This window comes from Ranitomeya variabilis, chromosome 3 (genome assembly GCF_051348905.1).
Source record: "Ranitomeya variabilis isolate aRanVar5 chromosome 3, aRanVar5.hap1, whole genome shotgun sequence".
In the NCBI taxonomy this organism is placed as follows: Eukaryota; Metazoa; Chordata; class Amphibia; order Anura; family Dendrobatidae; genus Ranitomeya; species Ranitomeya variabilis.
This window is the reverse complement of record NC_135234.1, coordinates 642,644,470-642,660,418: the sequence shown is the minus strand read 5'-3', so window position 1 is coordinate 642,660,418 and position 15,949 is coordinate 642,644,470. Positions and strand designations below refer to the sequence as shown.

The 15,949-nt window shown below is 44.9% G+C and overlaps 1 pseudogene across 1 annotated transcript in view; it reads left to right on the top strand.

Moving 5' to 3' along the window:
• LOC143816815 (retinol dehydrogenase 16-like) overlaps positions 1 to 15,949 on the top strand; it is a 124,094-nt pseudogene that overhangs the window by 94,226 nt on the left and 13,919 nt on the right. Inside the window, exon 4 of the transcript XR_013224004.1 lies at positions 3,153 to 3,316. The product of XR_013224004.1 is annotated as a retinol dehydrogenase 16-like (transcript). The remainder of the gene's footprint in view (positions 1 to 3,152; positions 3,317 to 15,949) is intronic.

Sequence of the window (15,949 nt, the reverse complement as noted above, 5' to 3'; positions counted from 1 at the left end):
TTCCACAACACGTTTCGACGGTTATCCCGTCTTCATCAGGTATATATATATATATATATATATATATATATATATATATATACATATTTATATCCATGTATACATATATATGTGTGTGTGTGTATATATATATATATATATATATATATATATACATATATATATATAACACACACACACACACACACACACACACACACATATATATATATACACACATACATACATTTAAATTATATATACTGTATATACACTGTGTTCCAAATTATTATGCAAATTGGATTTAAGTGTTGTAAAGATTTAATTGTTTTGTTTTTCAAATAAACTCATGGATGGTATTGTGTCTCAGGGCTCAATGGATCACTGAAATCAATCTTAAACACATGTGATAATTAGTTTTCCAGGTGATTCTAATTAAAGGAAAACTACTTAAAAATGATGTTCCACATTATTAAGCAGGTCACAGGTTTCAAGCAATATGGGAAATAAAAAGGATCTCTCTGTTGCTGAAAAGCATCAAATAGTGCAATGCCTTAGTCAAGGGATGAAAACAATCGATATTTCCCGAAAACTTAAGCGTGATCATCATACTGTGAAGAGATTTGTGGCTGAATCTGAGCACAGACGTGTTCGTGCTGATAAAGGCAGAATGAGGAAGGTTTCTGCCAGGCAAGTTCATTGGATTAAGAGAGCAGCTGTTAAAAAGCCATTACAAACCAGCAAACAGATATTTGAAGCTGCTGGTGCCTCTGGAGTCCCTCGAACTTCAAGGTGTAGGATCCTTCAAAGGCTTGCTGTGGTGCATAAACCTACTATTCGGCCACCCCTAAACAGTGTTCACAAGCAGAAACAGTTGCAGTGAGCCCAGACATACATGAAGACTAATTTTCAAACAGTCTTGTTTACTGATGAGTGTCGAGCAACTGTGGATGGTCCAGATGGATGGAGTAGTGGATGGTTGGTGGATGGCCACCATGTCCCAACAAGGCTGCGACGTCAGCAAGGAGTAGAGGAGTCATGTTTTGGGCTGGAATCATGGGGAAACAGCTGGTAGGGCCCTTTAAGGTTCCTGAAGGTGTGAAAATGACCTCTGCAAAGTATATAAAGTTTCTGACTGACAACTTTCTTCCATGGTATAAAAAGGAGAAACGTGCCTCCAGGAGCAAAATCATCTTCATGCATGACAACGCACCATCTGATGCTGCAAAGAATCCCTCTGAGTCATTGGCTGCTATGGGCATAAAAGGAGATAAACTCATGGTGTGGCCACCATCTTCCCTATAGAGAACCTTTGGAGTATCATCAAGCAAAAGATCTATGAGGGTGGGAGGCAGTCTCCAAAAACTCACAAGTTCAATGGATGCAAGAATTGTGAAGGTGATATCAAAGAAGGGGTCCTATGTTAACATGTAACTTGGCCTGTTAGGATGTTTTGGAGTTAAATAGCTTTTTTGTTCAGTGAATGTGACCTCCTAATGCCACAAATTCCACAAATGAGCATTTTCAGTTCTTTAAAACATATCAAATGTTTAGAAATTATACTGTGCCTAATAATTTGGAACAGTGCATTTTGAGTTTTTATTCATTTTGGAGATTATACTGTTATCATTGGGAGGTTTCTCCAATAAAATTGTATATTTAATGGGTGATGACTGATGACTTTTATTAGACTGACTGTCATTTGCCCCTACCTTTTAGGAAAATCGGAGAAAAATGTAATTTGCATAATAATTTGGAACATAGTGTATATATAGATGGTGGCCCAATTCTAACGCATCGGGTATTCTAGAATATGTATGTATATAGCAGCCACATAGTATATAGCACAGGCCATGTAGTATATAGGAGCCATGTAGTATATATCGGACAAATACTACGTGGCCTGTGCTATATACTATGTGGCTGCTATATACATACATACATACATTCATATTGTAGAATACCCGCTGCGTTAATACAGGCCACGCTGTATATAACAGTGGCAACGCAGTATATAACACAGCCCACGTACTATATAACACAGCCCACGCAGTATATAGCAGCCACGCTGTATATAACACAGGCGACGTAGTATATAACACTGGCCACGTAATATATAGCACAGCCCACGCAGTATATAGCAGCCACGCAGTATATAGCACAGCCCCCGCAGTATATAACACTGGCCATGTAATATATAACACAGCCCACAAAGTATATAGCAGCCATGGAGTATATAGCACAGCCCCCGCAGTATATAACACTAGCCATGTAATATATAACACAGCCCACGCAGTATATAGCAGCCACGCAGTATATAACATAGCCACGTTAGTATATAGCACAGAGATGTAGTATATAACAGAGCCCACGCAGTATGTAACACAGCCCACGTAGTATATAGCAATGCGGGCACTATATGCGTGGTTAAAAAAGACTTAAAATAAAAAATAAACATATACTCACCTTCCGAAGGCCCCTTGAAGTCCAGGCGTCTGTGTGCGGTGCACTCGGCAGCTTCCGGTCCCAGGGTTGGTATGCGCGCAGGACCTGTGATGATGTCGCGGTCACATGACCATGACGTCATGGAAGGTTCTTTTCGCATAGCATCCTTGGCACCAGAACCTGCCGGTTGCACTGCCGAGGACAGCGGGTGACGTCGGAGGGTGAGAATAACCTTTTTTTTATTACTCTTATTTGTAACATTAGATCTTTTACTATTGATGCTGCATACGCAGCATCAATAGTAAAAAGTTGGTCACACAAGGTTAATAGCTGCGTAACCGGAGTGCGTTACACCGCGCTCCGGTAACGCTGTCATTAACCCTGTGTGAGGGCTGACTGGAGGGGAGTATGGAGTGGGCACTGACTGCTGGGAGGAAAGAGCGGCCATTTTGCTGCCGGACTGTGTCCGTCGCTGATTGGTCGTGGCAATGGCCGTGGGCGTTTTGCCACGACCAATCAGCGACTTGCATTTCCATGACAGACAGAGGCCGCGACCAATGAATATCCGTGACAGACAGACAGACAGAAGTGACCCTTAGACAATGATATATATATATATATATATATATATATATATATATATATATATATATATATCACATGTTTAGATGCTCTTTATTAATGGAATATTCTTTATTAACACTCTAGGTACTTTTTGTCTCTTCCAGACGTGATATATGCAGATTTGGTGTCAAAGTCTGCATCATAGAGCCTGGTTACTTCAAGACATTGATAACTCGCCCAGAACCACATATAAGAAAATTGCAATACTTTTGGGAGAAAACATCAGATGAAGTCCGTAGTGCATATGGCCAGCAATTCTATGAAAACTGTAAGTACCAATTTAAGGGAATATACATAGAATTGAATTAAATAATCAAGATACAATTGCTCAGTGTCTAAATGTTCTACATGTAAAAACCAGTTATTACCCAAAGTGCATAATTATGATTGCTGCATTACACTAAGTGCTGTATATACTTATATGGTTACTGGCTTGATGCATAAGAAGTTATATATTTTTGTAATGAGGACCGCTTCCGGTTGGTGACCCGCTTCCAGCATATCGCACCATGCTGGCACACATTGCCGTCACTTATCTGACAGCACTGTCAGCTTGCGGGTCACCGAACGGAAGTGGCGAGTCATGTGATTATTGCGGGCACATGATATATTGCGCTGGATAAAATTGACTGCAATGCAGCACAATCAACTTCCCTAATCATGTGCTAACCACGCTCTGATTGGACTACAATCTGCTTATAATGTCCCTCCTCTCCCTATACGCTCCCTGAAGAAGTGGATTTGAAACATGTGTCAGGGTAGAGGGGTATTTGACAGCCTTGGCCATTACCCTGCACAGCTCATATCACAGGTGACATATTCCTATTCCTACATCTAGCTCAATTAGCTGTTTCTCATTATGCACTGGCACTTTACTAAAGAAACACCTTAGCTTACATACACTTGCACCTTCTAGTGTTGTTGCCCTCTTATGGATATAGTAGGATTGACTGGGTTTAGTATAACCTATTTCACTGCATTTTTAATTTTTTCCCCATTTTTCAATACACTATATGGTAAAACCAATAGTGTCGTTCAAAGTACAACTCATCCTGCAAAAAACAAGCCCTCACACAGCCATACAGACAGAAAAATAAAAAAGTTTGTCTCTGGGAAGAAGAGCAAACAGCGAAAACTCAAACGGAAAAACCCAAGGTGGTGAAGGGGTTAATTGGTGTAACTGTAAAATTTGAGGAAGGATAATACTATTTTATTTTCAAGGGTTAACATAGGCCCCTAGTGCAAGTGAAAAGAAATTTCAATGCTTCAGCATACCAAGATATTGTTCCAATTTTTGTGGAAAGTAAGTTTTCTGTTCTAGCATGTCTGTGTCTTGTTAAACAAAGCAAGTTCCATAAAATCATGGTTGGGTGAATTTGGTGTGGAAGAGTAGAGCTATAGAAAAAGGAAAAAGGGTAAATCCACTTACCACTGAACTATAGCAATTTGAGCAGAAAATTCCTTAAAAAGGGACATTTCAATTTCAGTTGTATGAGGTATTGTCTGCATTGTCTTTGCAAAAATGTCTTTTCACAGTGAGTAATCGCATGATTGTCTGAAATAGATTACCACGACTTGTAGGTATGAATTCAGTTCCTTTTTTGAGCACCATGAGTTACATGGAAGAGATGTTTTCACACAAATTAATAACTGAAAATTCAGACAAAATTTCATTTTGCAGATGAGATTCATAATGAATTTCTATTTGCTGTATCAAACCGGATATGTGCAATTTAATTAATTTATTTATTTATTTATTTTTTGGTGTGTTTTCTGCCCACTCTACGGCTCATGTGTTTTTTTGAGATTTGATAGTGTTGGTGGGGATAAATTACATATACAGGTCCTTCTCAAAAAATTAGCATATAGTGTTAAATTTCATTATTTACCATAATGTAATGATTACAATTAAACTTTCATATATTATAGATTCATTATCCACCAACTGAAATTTGTCAGGTCTTTTATTGTTTTAATACTGATGATTTTGGCCTACAACTCCTGATAACCCAAAAAACCTGTCTCAATAAATTAGCATATTTCAACCGTCCAATCAAATAAAAGTGTTTTTTAATAACAAACAAAAAAACCATCAAATAATAATGTTCAGTTATGCACTCAATACTTGGTCGGGAATCCTTTGGCAGAAATGACTGCTTCAATGCGGCGTGGCATGGAGGCAATCAGCCTGTGACACTGCTGAGATGTTATGGAGGCCCAGGATGCTTCAATAGCGGCCTTAAGCTCATCCAGAGTGTTGGGTGTTGCGTCTCTCAACTTTCTCTTCACAATATCCCACAGATTCTCTATGGGGTTCAGGTCAGGAGAATTGGCAGGCCAATTGAGCACAGTAATACCATGGTCAGTAAACCATTTACCAGTGGTTTTGGCACTGTGAGCAGGTGCCAGGTCGTGCTGAAAAATGAAATCTTCCTCTCCATAAAGCATTTCAGCCGATGGAAGCATGAAGTGCTCCAAAATCTCCTGATAGCTAGCTGCATTGACCCTGCCCTTGATGAAACACAGTGGACCAACACCAGCAGCTGACATGGCACCCCACACCACTGACTGTGGGTACTTGACACTGGACTTCAGGCATTTTGGCATTTCCTTCTCCCCAGTCTTCCTCCAGACTCTGGCACCTTGATTTCCGAATGACATGCAAAATTTGCTTTCATCAGAAAAAAGTACTTGGGACCACTTAGCAACAGTCCAGTGCTGCTTCTCTGTAGCCCAGGTCAGGCGCTTCTGCCGCTGTTTATGGTTCAAAAGTGGCTTTACCTGGGGAATGCGGCACCTGTAGCCCATTTCCTGCACACGCCTGTGCACGGTGGCTCTGGATGTTTCCACACCAGACTCAGTCCACTGCTTCCTCAGGTTCCCCAAGGTCTGGAATCGGTCCTTCTCCACAATCTTCCTCAGGGTCCGGTCACCTCTTCTCGTTGTACAGCGTTTTCTGCCACATTGTTTCCTTCCAACAGACTTACCATTGAGGTGCCTTGATACAGCACTCTGGGAACAGCCTATTTGTTGAGAAATTTCTTTCTGGGTCTTACCCTCTTGCTTGAGGGTGTCAATGATGGCCTTCTTGACATCTGTCAGGTCGCTAGTCTTACCCATGATGGGGGTTTTGAGTAATGAACCAGGCAGGGAGTTTTTAAAAGCCTCAGGTATCTTTTGCATGTGTTTAGAGTTAATTAGTTGATTCAGAAGATTAGGGTAATAGGTCGTTTAGAGAACCTTTTCTTGATATGCTAATTTATTGAGACAGGTTTTTTGGGTTATCAGGAGTTGTAGGCCAAAATCATCAGTATTAAAACAATAAAAGACCTGACAAATTTCAGTTGGTGGATAATGAATCTATAATATATAAAAGTTTAATTGTAATCATTACATTATGTTAAATAATGAAATTTAACACTATATGCTAATTTTTTGAGAAGGACCTGTATATTGTTGACTATATCAACAATGCTATCTGAATAAGAAAGATCTTTATGACTGTCGGCGGTATCTAGGTTCAAAGAGATAAAACTGACACTCCTGTTGTAATGTTCAAACTGTTTATTGTTTTTTAAGATGGAATTGGGTTATCTGGAAAAATTTCAAGTGTTAAATTCGTAATCTCCATAATTCCGCCCAAATTTGGACCTTTTAATTGTGATGGCATATTCTCATATTCTTCTGTAGAGCTAATTTTGTGCAGTAATTTGTCATTCAATTTGCCGAAATCTGAGTGAGTGGTAAACATCTTTAAAGAATCTTGTAAAGAAGTGATCTTGGTTTCAAGGTCTAGTAGTTTCATTGATTCTTCTTTTGCTAATCAGCTGCATAAGCTTAATTGAGCAATTGGTAAGGATGTCATTCCAGTAGGTGGTAAATGCATCTGCCTGTATTAGGTGGTAGTAGAAGTTTTAGCATTAGGTGGTTTTTGAAGTATATTTTAATCAATCTACTTTTGTAAAGTTATGGACACTCACCACGTACATAACCATTGAATTGTGACTTTTTCAAGATCATAGACAATTTCATTCATATCCATATTCTATCTAATGTTGTTGTTTGTGTAACAAAAATAATATTTGCAGTGTCACCTCACAGGTGATTGGCTAGTCCATTTTAGCAGATTTATTCATTCTATGAAACCAGTTGAGAGTTTTGTTGTCTGTGTGTTTGGGATCATTGTCTTGCTGAAATGTTCACCCTCATATTATCTTCATCATCCTGGTAGTTGGCAGCAGATTTTTTTCAAGAGTGTCTCTGTACAATTGTCCATTCATCATTCCTTCAATTAGATGAAGTTTTTGAGTGCCATTTGTTGGAAAACAGGCCCACACCATGATGTTCCAACCTCAAAACTTCACTGTTGGTATGGTGTTTTTGGAGTGATATGCATTTCCTTTTGGCCTCCAAACATCTTGAGTATTATGACATTCAAATAGGTCAATTTTTGTCTCATCTGACCAGACTATATGCTCCCATTTTTTTCACAGGCTTGTCTAAATGTTGTTGAGCAAACTTTAAGCGACCTTGAACGTGCTTCTTGTTCAGCGATGGTGGAAGTTCACCGACCGCCATATTGGGACACCCAAGTGATGGATGTCTCAATATGGAAACTGCTGGTGGTACCAGCCTCTTGCGTGGTACCACCAGCGGAACACTATCGCACCACAGACACACACTGTATATGCCATATGCACCACACACACAAACACACACTGTATATGCCGTACGCACCAGACACACACACACACACACTGTATACGCCGTATGCACCACACACACCCACTGTATAAGCCGTACGCAGCCTCTTGCGTGGTACCACCAGTGGAACACCGTCGCTAACACAGTGCCACTGGGATCAGCCAAATGATTCACTGACCACCACCATCTTTTTTACAGGAGTAGCGCATGCGCAGTTTTAATCTGCCGCTATCTGTCTGCACAAAGATGGCAGTGGTCTGATTTACTGCTCGAATTCCACGCAGGCACAGTGAATCATTTGGCTGATCCCGGCGGCAGATGCGCGACATGTCTACAGGCAGAGGAAGCTGGTCACAATAAATTGGTTTTCCCATGAATAGTGTTGAGCGATACCTTCCGATATGCAAAGGTATCGGATTGGATCGGCCGATACCCAAAAAATATTGGATATCGCCAATACCGATACCCGATACCAATGCATATCAATGGGACACAAAATATCGGAATGGTTCCCAGGGTCTGAAGGAGAGGAAACTCTCCTTCAGGCCCTGGGATCCATATTCATGTATAAAATAAAGAATAAAAATAAAAAATATTGATATACTCACCCCTCTGATGGCCCCGGCTCTCACCGGTCCAAGCGTCTGCCTCCGTTCCCTAAGAATGCAGAGTGAAGGACCTTTGATGACGTCGCGACTTGTGATTGGTCGCGTGACCGCTCATGTGACCGCTCACGCGACCAATCACAAGCCGCGACGTCATTGAAGGTCATTCACTCCCTGCATTCTTAGGAACGGAGGCATCGCTAAGAGCCAGGGTCGCCGGAGGGGTGAGTATATCAATATTTTTTATTTGTATTATTTATTTTTTACATGAATATGGATCCCAGGGCCTGAAGGAGAGTCTCCTCTCCTCCAGACCCTGGGAACCATACGCACCGCACACTTCCGATTCCGATTTCCGATATCGCAAAAATATCGGAACTCGGTATCGGAATTCCGATACAGCAAATATCGGCTGATACCCGATAGTATCGGAATGCTCAACACTACCCATGAACGAAAGTTCATTTTAAAAATTGTCTGTCTGACCGTGTACAAGAGCAAATGGAGTACACAGGTCAAAGAAGAGATGATATGAGAGGAGAAGACAGCAGATGGGGGAAAGAGAAAGTGCACAGGGGTGAGAGAGACAGAGCACAGGGGGAGACAGCTCAAACGGGACAGCACATGAGGGGAGACCACAGCAGAGGAAGGTGAAAGACAGAAGACAAGTGGATAGCACATGGGGAAGACAGGTCAAAGAAGAGAGCACAGACGGGAGAAGTCAGCACATGGGAAAAGAGGGGTGAGCTCATGGGTGGAGAGATTCTCAACGCTGCAAAGCCTGCCTCCATCGTGACATTACCGCCCTCCCGGTGCGATAGCATATACATACATATATACTGTATATATATATATATATATATATATATATATATATATATATATATATAGTAACAAAACACTCCGGGATCGCCTTTGCTGGGGTCAAAGGTCACGTGGTTTGTGCATTAAACTCTGAGGCGACAGCAGGTTTCCAGGTAAACTGACCTCAGGTCAGGTTTATTAGAGTGAAAGCAAATACAGAAAACAAATCATAAAAATAAACCCTTGCCTGTCCGGCACTTACTAAACAAACACGTACCTATCTAACAACTGGGGGGCTACTCCCACCCAGCAAACATAACACAGGTCATGAGCACAGCTCTTACTCACATTGTCTCACACAGACAGGCATTCTGTGTGCCCCAGGCTGACACCTGAAACCTCCAGCTGGTCAGCCTTTATTCCTGCAGTTATTAACCCCTTAGTATCCTGAAGATACTGAGCGGCCTAATTCACATAGGACAAATACCTGGGCGAGATATACCTGCCCCCGACTACCAGGCCGACATGACTCTCACATATCCTCCCCCCCTGCTCAGACCACTCCGGTCGAGCAAAGACACTCCTGAAACAGTGCACTCGGGACAGGGCATCAGCATTCCCCATCTGTACCCCGGGGCGGTGCTCCACCGTGAACGAGTAAGCCTGCAGGGCAAGGAACCACCGGGTTACCCGACTATTATGGTCCTTGTGGAGGTGCATCCATTTGAGAGGGGCATGGTCCGTGACCAGCCTAAACTTCCTACCTGCCAGGTAATATTTGAGGGAGTCGAGAGCCCATTTGATGGCTAGGCACTCTTTTTCAACCACGGCATACCTCTGCTCATGCACATTCAGTTTCCGACTGAGGTAGAGGACCGGGTGTTCGACTCCGTCCCTGACCTGGGAAAGTACAGCTCCAATACCAGTATCAGAAGCATCCGTTTGCACCACAAACTCGCTGCTGAAATCAGGAGTCACTAGTACGGGCTGAGAGCACAAAGCCCGTTTCAGGCTGTGGAAGGCCTCTTCAGCCGCTGAGGTCCATTTTACCATGACGGAATCCCTCCCTTTGGTAAGATCCGTCAAGGGGGTAGCCATGGCCGCAAAGGTGGGTATGAACTGGCGATAATAGCCGGCAATGCCCAGGAAAGCTTGAACTTGTTTCTTGTTCACTGGTTGCGGCCAGCCCTGAATTGCCTGTATTTTGTCGATCTGGGGTTTAACCACTCCTCTGCCAATCACATAGCCCAAGTATCGGGCTTCTTCAAGGCCGATGTGACATTTCTTGGGATTCGCCGTTAAGCCTGCATCTCTCAGGTCATCAATCACCGCCTGTACCTTCCGGAGGTGAGTTTCCCAGTCCACGCTGTAAATTATGATGTCGTCTAGGTAGGCAGAGGCGTACTGCCTGTGGGGCCTCAAGACTCGATCCATCAATCTCTGGAACGTTGCTGGGGCTCCGTGAAGTCCAAACGGCATGTAGATATACTGGAACAGCCCTTCCGGTGTAGCAAATGCCGTCTTCTCTCTGGCCGCCTCGGCCAGAGGGATCTGCCAGTACCCCTTTGTTAGATCCAGGGTCGTAATATATCGGGCTTTACCCAGCCGATCGATCAACTCATCGACCCGGGGCATAGGGTAGGCATCAAATTTAGAAACCGCATTCAGTTTCCGAAAGTCATTGCAAAACCGTATAGAGCCATCCGGCTTAGGTATCAACACGATTGGACTGGACCAGGCGCTGTGCGACTCTTCAATGACTCCTAAGTCCAACATGGCCTTCACCTCCCGGGAGACGGCTTCACGGCGTGCTTCCGGAATCCGGTATGGCTTCACATGAACTGTGACACCAGGCTCTGTGACAATCTCATGTTTCACTAGCCTAGTCTGGTCAGGTTTTTCCGAGAAAAACTGTTGGTTCTGTAACAAAAACTGCTTAACCTCAGATTTTTGTCGTTCAGACAGAGTCTCGGCAATCTGCACCTCCGGTATGGTAGGTGAGCAAACCGGACGGGGCAGATCCGCTGTTAGGGCAGCGCGGTCTTTCCAGGGTTTTATCAGATTCACATGATAAATCTGCTCTGGTTTTCTCTTACCAGGCTGGTGCACTTTATAGTTCACTTCTCCAGCTCCTTCCATGACCTCAAAGGGGCCCTGCCATTTTGCCAGAAATTTACTATCCACCGTAGGGATTAGGACCAACACCCTATCCCCGGGTGCAAACGTACGGACCTTGGCGCCTCTATCATAACTTTGCCTCTGGGCTCCCTGGGCCTGTAACATATGTTCCCTAACAAGGGGCATGACAGCAGCAATCCGGTCCTGCATTTGCGTTACATGGTCTATTACCGTTTTAAAGGGAGTGACTTGACCTTCCCAGGTTTCTTTTGCGACGTCCAACAGTCCACGGGGACAACGGGCATGTAATAGCTCGAAAGGCGAGAATCCTGTGGAAGACTGGGGAACTTCCCTAATGGCAAACAGCAAATAGGGTAACAAGTAATCCCAGTTCTTCCCATCTTTGTCTATCGCCTTCCGGAGCATCTGTTTTAAGGTTTTATTGAACCGCTCAACCAGGCCATCTGTTTGAGGGTGATAGACAGACGTACGCAACTGGTCTATTTGTAAGAGCCTGCAGAGCTCCTTCATCACCCTTGACATAAAGGGAGTCCCCTGGTCGGTGAGTATCTGTTTTGGAATTCCCACCCGACTAAACACGTGTACCAACTCTTTGGCGATCATTTTGGTAGCAGTGTTACGCAAAGGGATGGCTTCGGGATAACGAGTGGCATAGTCCATGATGACGAGGATATGTTGATGCCCACGTGCGGACCGGGGAAGGGGCCCAACCAAATCCATCCCAATTCTCTCAAACGGGACCCCAATAACAGGGAGGGGTACCAAAGGGCTACGGAACCGAGGTTTAGGTGCCGAGATTTGGCACTCTGGACAGGACTCACAATAGTTACGCACATCATTGTGTATTCCGGGCCACACAAAACAATGCAATATCCTTTCTATGGTTTTTTGTACCCCCAGGTGTCCCCCCATTATATGTCCGTGGGCCAGGTCCAGTACCTTCCGCCGATAAGGTTTGGGTACCACTAACTGTTGCACAGTGTCTTCCCCTTTTTTCTCTACCTGGTAGAGTAAATCATTCTCAAGAACCATGTACGGGTACGCTAGCCTAGTGTCAGGTTCCACGGGTACGCTATCTATCACTTTTACATTTTTCCTAGCCTGAGTCAGGGTAGGATCTTTCATTTGTTCGCTGTGGAAGTCATCCAACTGAACTCCCAAATCGGGTAGGCAGGGTGCTGGATGACTGCCTGCCTCCGCCTCTCGCTGAGTTTCCTCAGTTTCCTCAGTTTCCCCCGCCATAACTGAGAAGGGGAACTGAAGGTTAGATTCAATAACCTCCCCAGCAACATCTTCCTGTGGGGTCTCGTCTAGGAACTCGGGACCTCCAGATGGCATGGGGGAAGATTCACGGTTACAGCTACTGTGAAGGAGCAACTGATTCTCCCACAACTGCCAGAAATGAGGAAAATCCCTGCCCAGGATTATATCATGTAACAGTGCGGGAACGAGTCCCACTTTGTGTTGCACAGACCCATAGGGAGTGGAAATCAGTATGACCGCTGTTAGGTACGAGCAGGTGTCACCATGCACACACGTTACAGAGAATTTGTCAGACGAACCAGACGGAAGTGCCACCAGACTAGCTTTCACCAGAGTCACCACACTTCCAGAGTCTAGTAATGCCACAACACTTTTCCCATCAACAGATAATTCACACAGGTGTTTTGCTATATCATTTTGGCCCGCATTCACATTCACCAGCTGTGTAACCAAAGACATGCGTTTCTTAGAGTCTATAACATCGCACTGCATGGGTTCAGTGGTAACAGGACAGTTCGCAGAAACATGGCCCTTCTCACGGCAACGAAAACACCTAACAGGCCCCCTACTGAGACCACCGTCCCATACTCTCGGTCTCGGAGCGCGAGCAGTCCCGGGTTCCTCCCCCACAGTTTTTGGTGATTTTCCTTCACCTGTAATCGCTGGAACAGTCTTACCGGTTCCACGAGGAGGAGGCACAGACCGGGTGCTGGCGGTGTCGTCGGGAAGTCCTTCTGCCACGGAATAACGCTCGACCAACTCCACAAGTTGATCCGCTGTCGTGGGATTTCCTTGGCTTACCCACTTTTTCAGCGCTGGTGGTAGTACCCTCAGGTACTTGTCCAAGACAATCCGCTGGATTATTTCGGGCGTTGTCAGTTCCTCGGGTTGCAGCCATTTCTTTGTCAAGTAGATCAGGTCGAACATCTGAGACCGCGCCGGTTTATCTTGCTGGTATGTCCACTGGTGTGCCCTCTGTGCACGGACAGCCGTCGTCACACCGAGCCGGGCCAGGATCTCAGCTCTCAGCTTCCCAAAGTCCTGCGCGACTTCCGGGTCCAAGTCATGGTAAGCTTTTTGGGCCTCGCCGGAAAGAAACGGAGCAATTAGATCGGCCCATCGTTCCTTCGGCCACTTCTCTCTCAACGCTGTCCGCTCAAACGTTGTCAGGTACGCCTCGACGTAATCTTCTGCGGTCAGCTTTTGCCAGTATCGACTCACATGGATCCTCCTGGACTCTGCTTCCGGGTTAGCCTCAGGCATGCTCAGCAAGCGTTGCGCCACCTGTTGGAGAAGCTGGCGGTCTGCAGCCGTCATGTCCAGTAACTCCTTCAGCTGTGCGGCCATCAAGCGATTAGCTTCCTGCTGTGCGGCAGTGGCCTGCTGCTGTATGGCAGTGGACTGCACTAGTGCTTTCACCACGTCTTCCATACTGTCGCCTGTGCCACGGAGTGCCCGCGTTCTCCACCACAATGTAACAAAACACTCCGGGATCGCCTTTGCTGGGGTCAAAGGTCACGTGGTTTGTGCATTAAACTCTGAGGCGACAGCAGGTTTCCAGGTAAACTGACCTCAGGTCAGGTTTATTAGAGTGAAAGCAAATACAGAAAACAAATCATAAAAATAAACCCTTGCCTGTCCGGCACTTACTAAACAAACACGTACCTATCTAACAACTGGGGGGCTACTCCCACCCAGCAAACATAACACAGGTCATGAGCACAGCTCTTACTCACATTGTCTCACACAGACAGGCATTCTGTGTGCCCCAGGCTGACACCTGAAACCTCCAGCTGGTCAGCCTTTATTCCTGCAGTTATTAACCCCTCAGTATCCTGAAGATACTGAGCGGCCTAATTCACATAGGACAAATACCTGGGCGAGATATACCTGCCCCCGACTACCAGGCCGACATGACTCTTACAATATATATATATATATATATATATATATATATATATATATATATATATATATATATATATATATACACACACTGCTTGAAAAATAAAGGGAACACTTAAACAACACTTTCACTTGCTGTCCTGCAAATGGAATAGACCACAGATGGAAATTATTGGCAATTATCAAGACACACTCAATAAAGGAGTGGTTCTGCAGGTGGGGACCGCAGACCACATCTCAGTACCAATGCTTTCTGGCTGATGTTTTGGTCACTTTTGAATGTTGGTTGTGCTTTCACACTCATGATAGCATAAAACGAACTCTACAACCCACACAGGTGGCTCAGGTAGTGCAGCTCATCCAGGATGGCACATCAATGCAAGTTGTGGCAAGAAGGTTTGCTGTGTCTGTCAGCGTAGTATCCAGAGGCTGGGGGCGCTACCAGGAGACAGGCCAGTACACCAGGAAATGTGGAGGGGGCCATAGGAGGGCAACAACTCAGCAGCAGGACCGCTACCTCGGCCTTTGTGCAAGGAGGAACAGGAGGAGCACTGCCAGAGCCCTGCAAAATGACCTCCAGCAGGCCACAAATGTGCATATGTCTGCACAAATGGTTAGAAATCGACTCCATGAGGATGGTCTGAGTGCCCGACGTCCACAGATGAGGGTTGTGCTCACAGCCCAACACCATGCAGGACTCTGCATTTGTCACAGAACACCAGGATTGGCAAATTCGCCACTGGCACCCTGTGCTCTTCACAGATGAAAGCAGGTTCACACAGAGCACATGTGACAGACGTGACAGAGTCTGGAGATGCCATGGAGAGCGATCTGCTCCCTGCAACATCCTTCAGCATGACCGGTTTGGCAGTGGGTCAGTAATGTTGTGGGGTGGCATTTCTTTGGAGGGCTGCACAGCCCTCCATGTGCACGCCAGAGGTAGACTGACTGCCATTAGGTACCGAGATGAGATCCTCAGACCCCTTGTGAGACCATATGCTGGTGCGGTTGGCCCTGAGTTCCTCCTAATGCAGGACAATGCCAAACCTCATGTGGCTGAAGTGTTTCAGCAGTTCCTGCATGATGAAGGCATTAAAGCTATGGACTGGCCTGCCCGTTACCCAGACCTGAATCCAATTAAACACATCTGGGACATCATGTCTCGAACAATCCACCAAAGTCACATTACACCACAGACTATCCAGGAGTTGGCGGATGCTTTAGTCCAGGCCTGGGAGGAGAGCCTTCGGGAGACCATCCGCCGCCTTATCAGGTGCATGCCTTGGCGTTGTAGGGAGATCATACAGGCACGTGGAGGCCACACACACTACTGAGCCTCATTTCCTTGCCTTGAGGCATTTCCACTGAAGTTGGATCAGCCTGTATCTTCATTTTCCACTTTGATTTTGAGCATCATTCGAACTCCAGACCTCCGTGGGATATTAGTTGTGATTTACGTTGATCATTTTTAGGTTTAATTG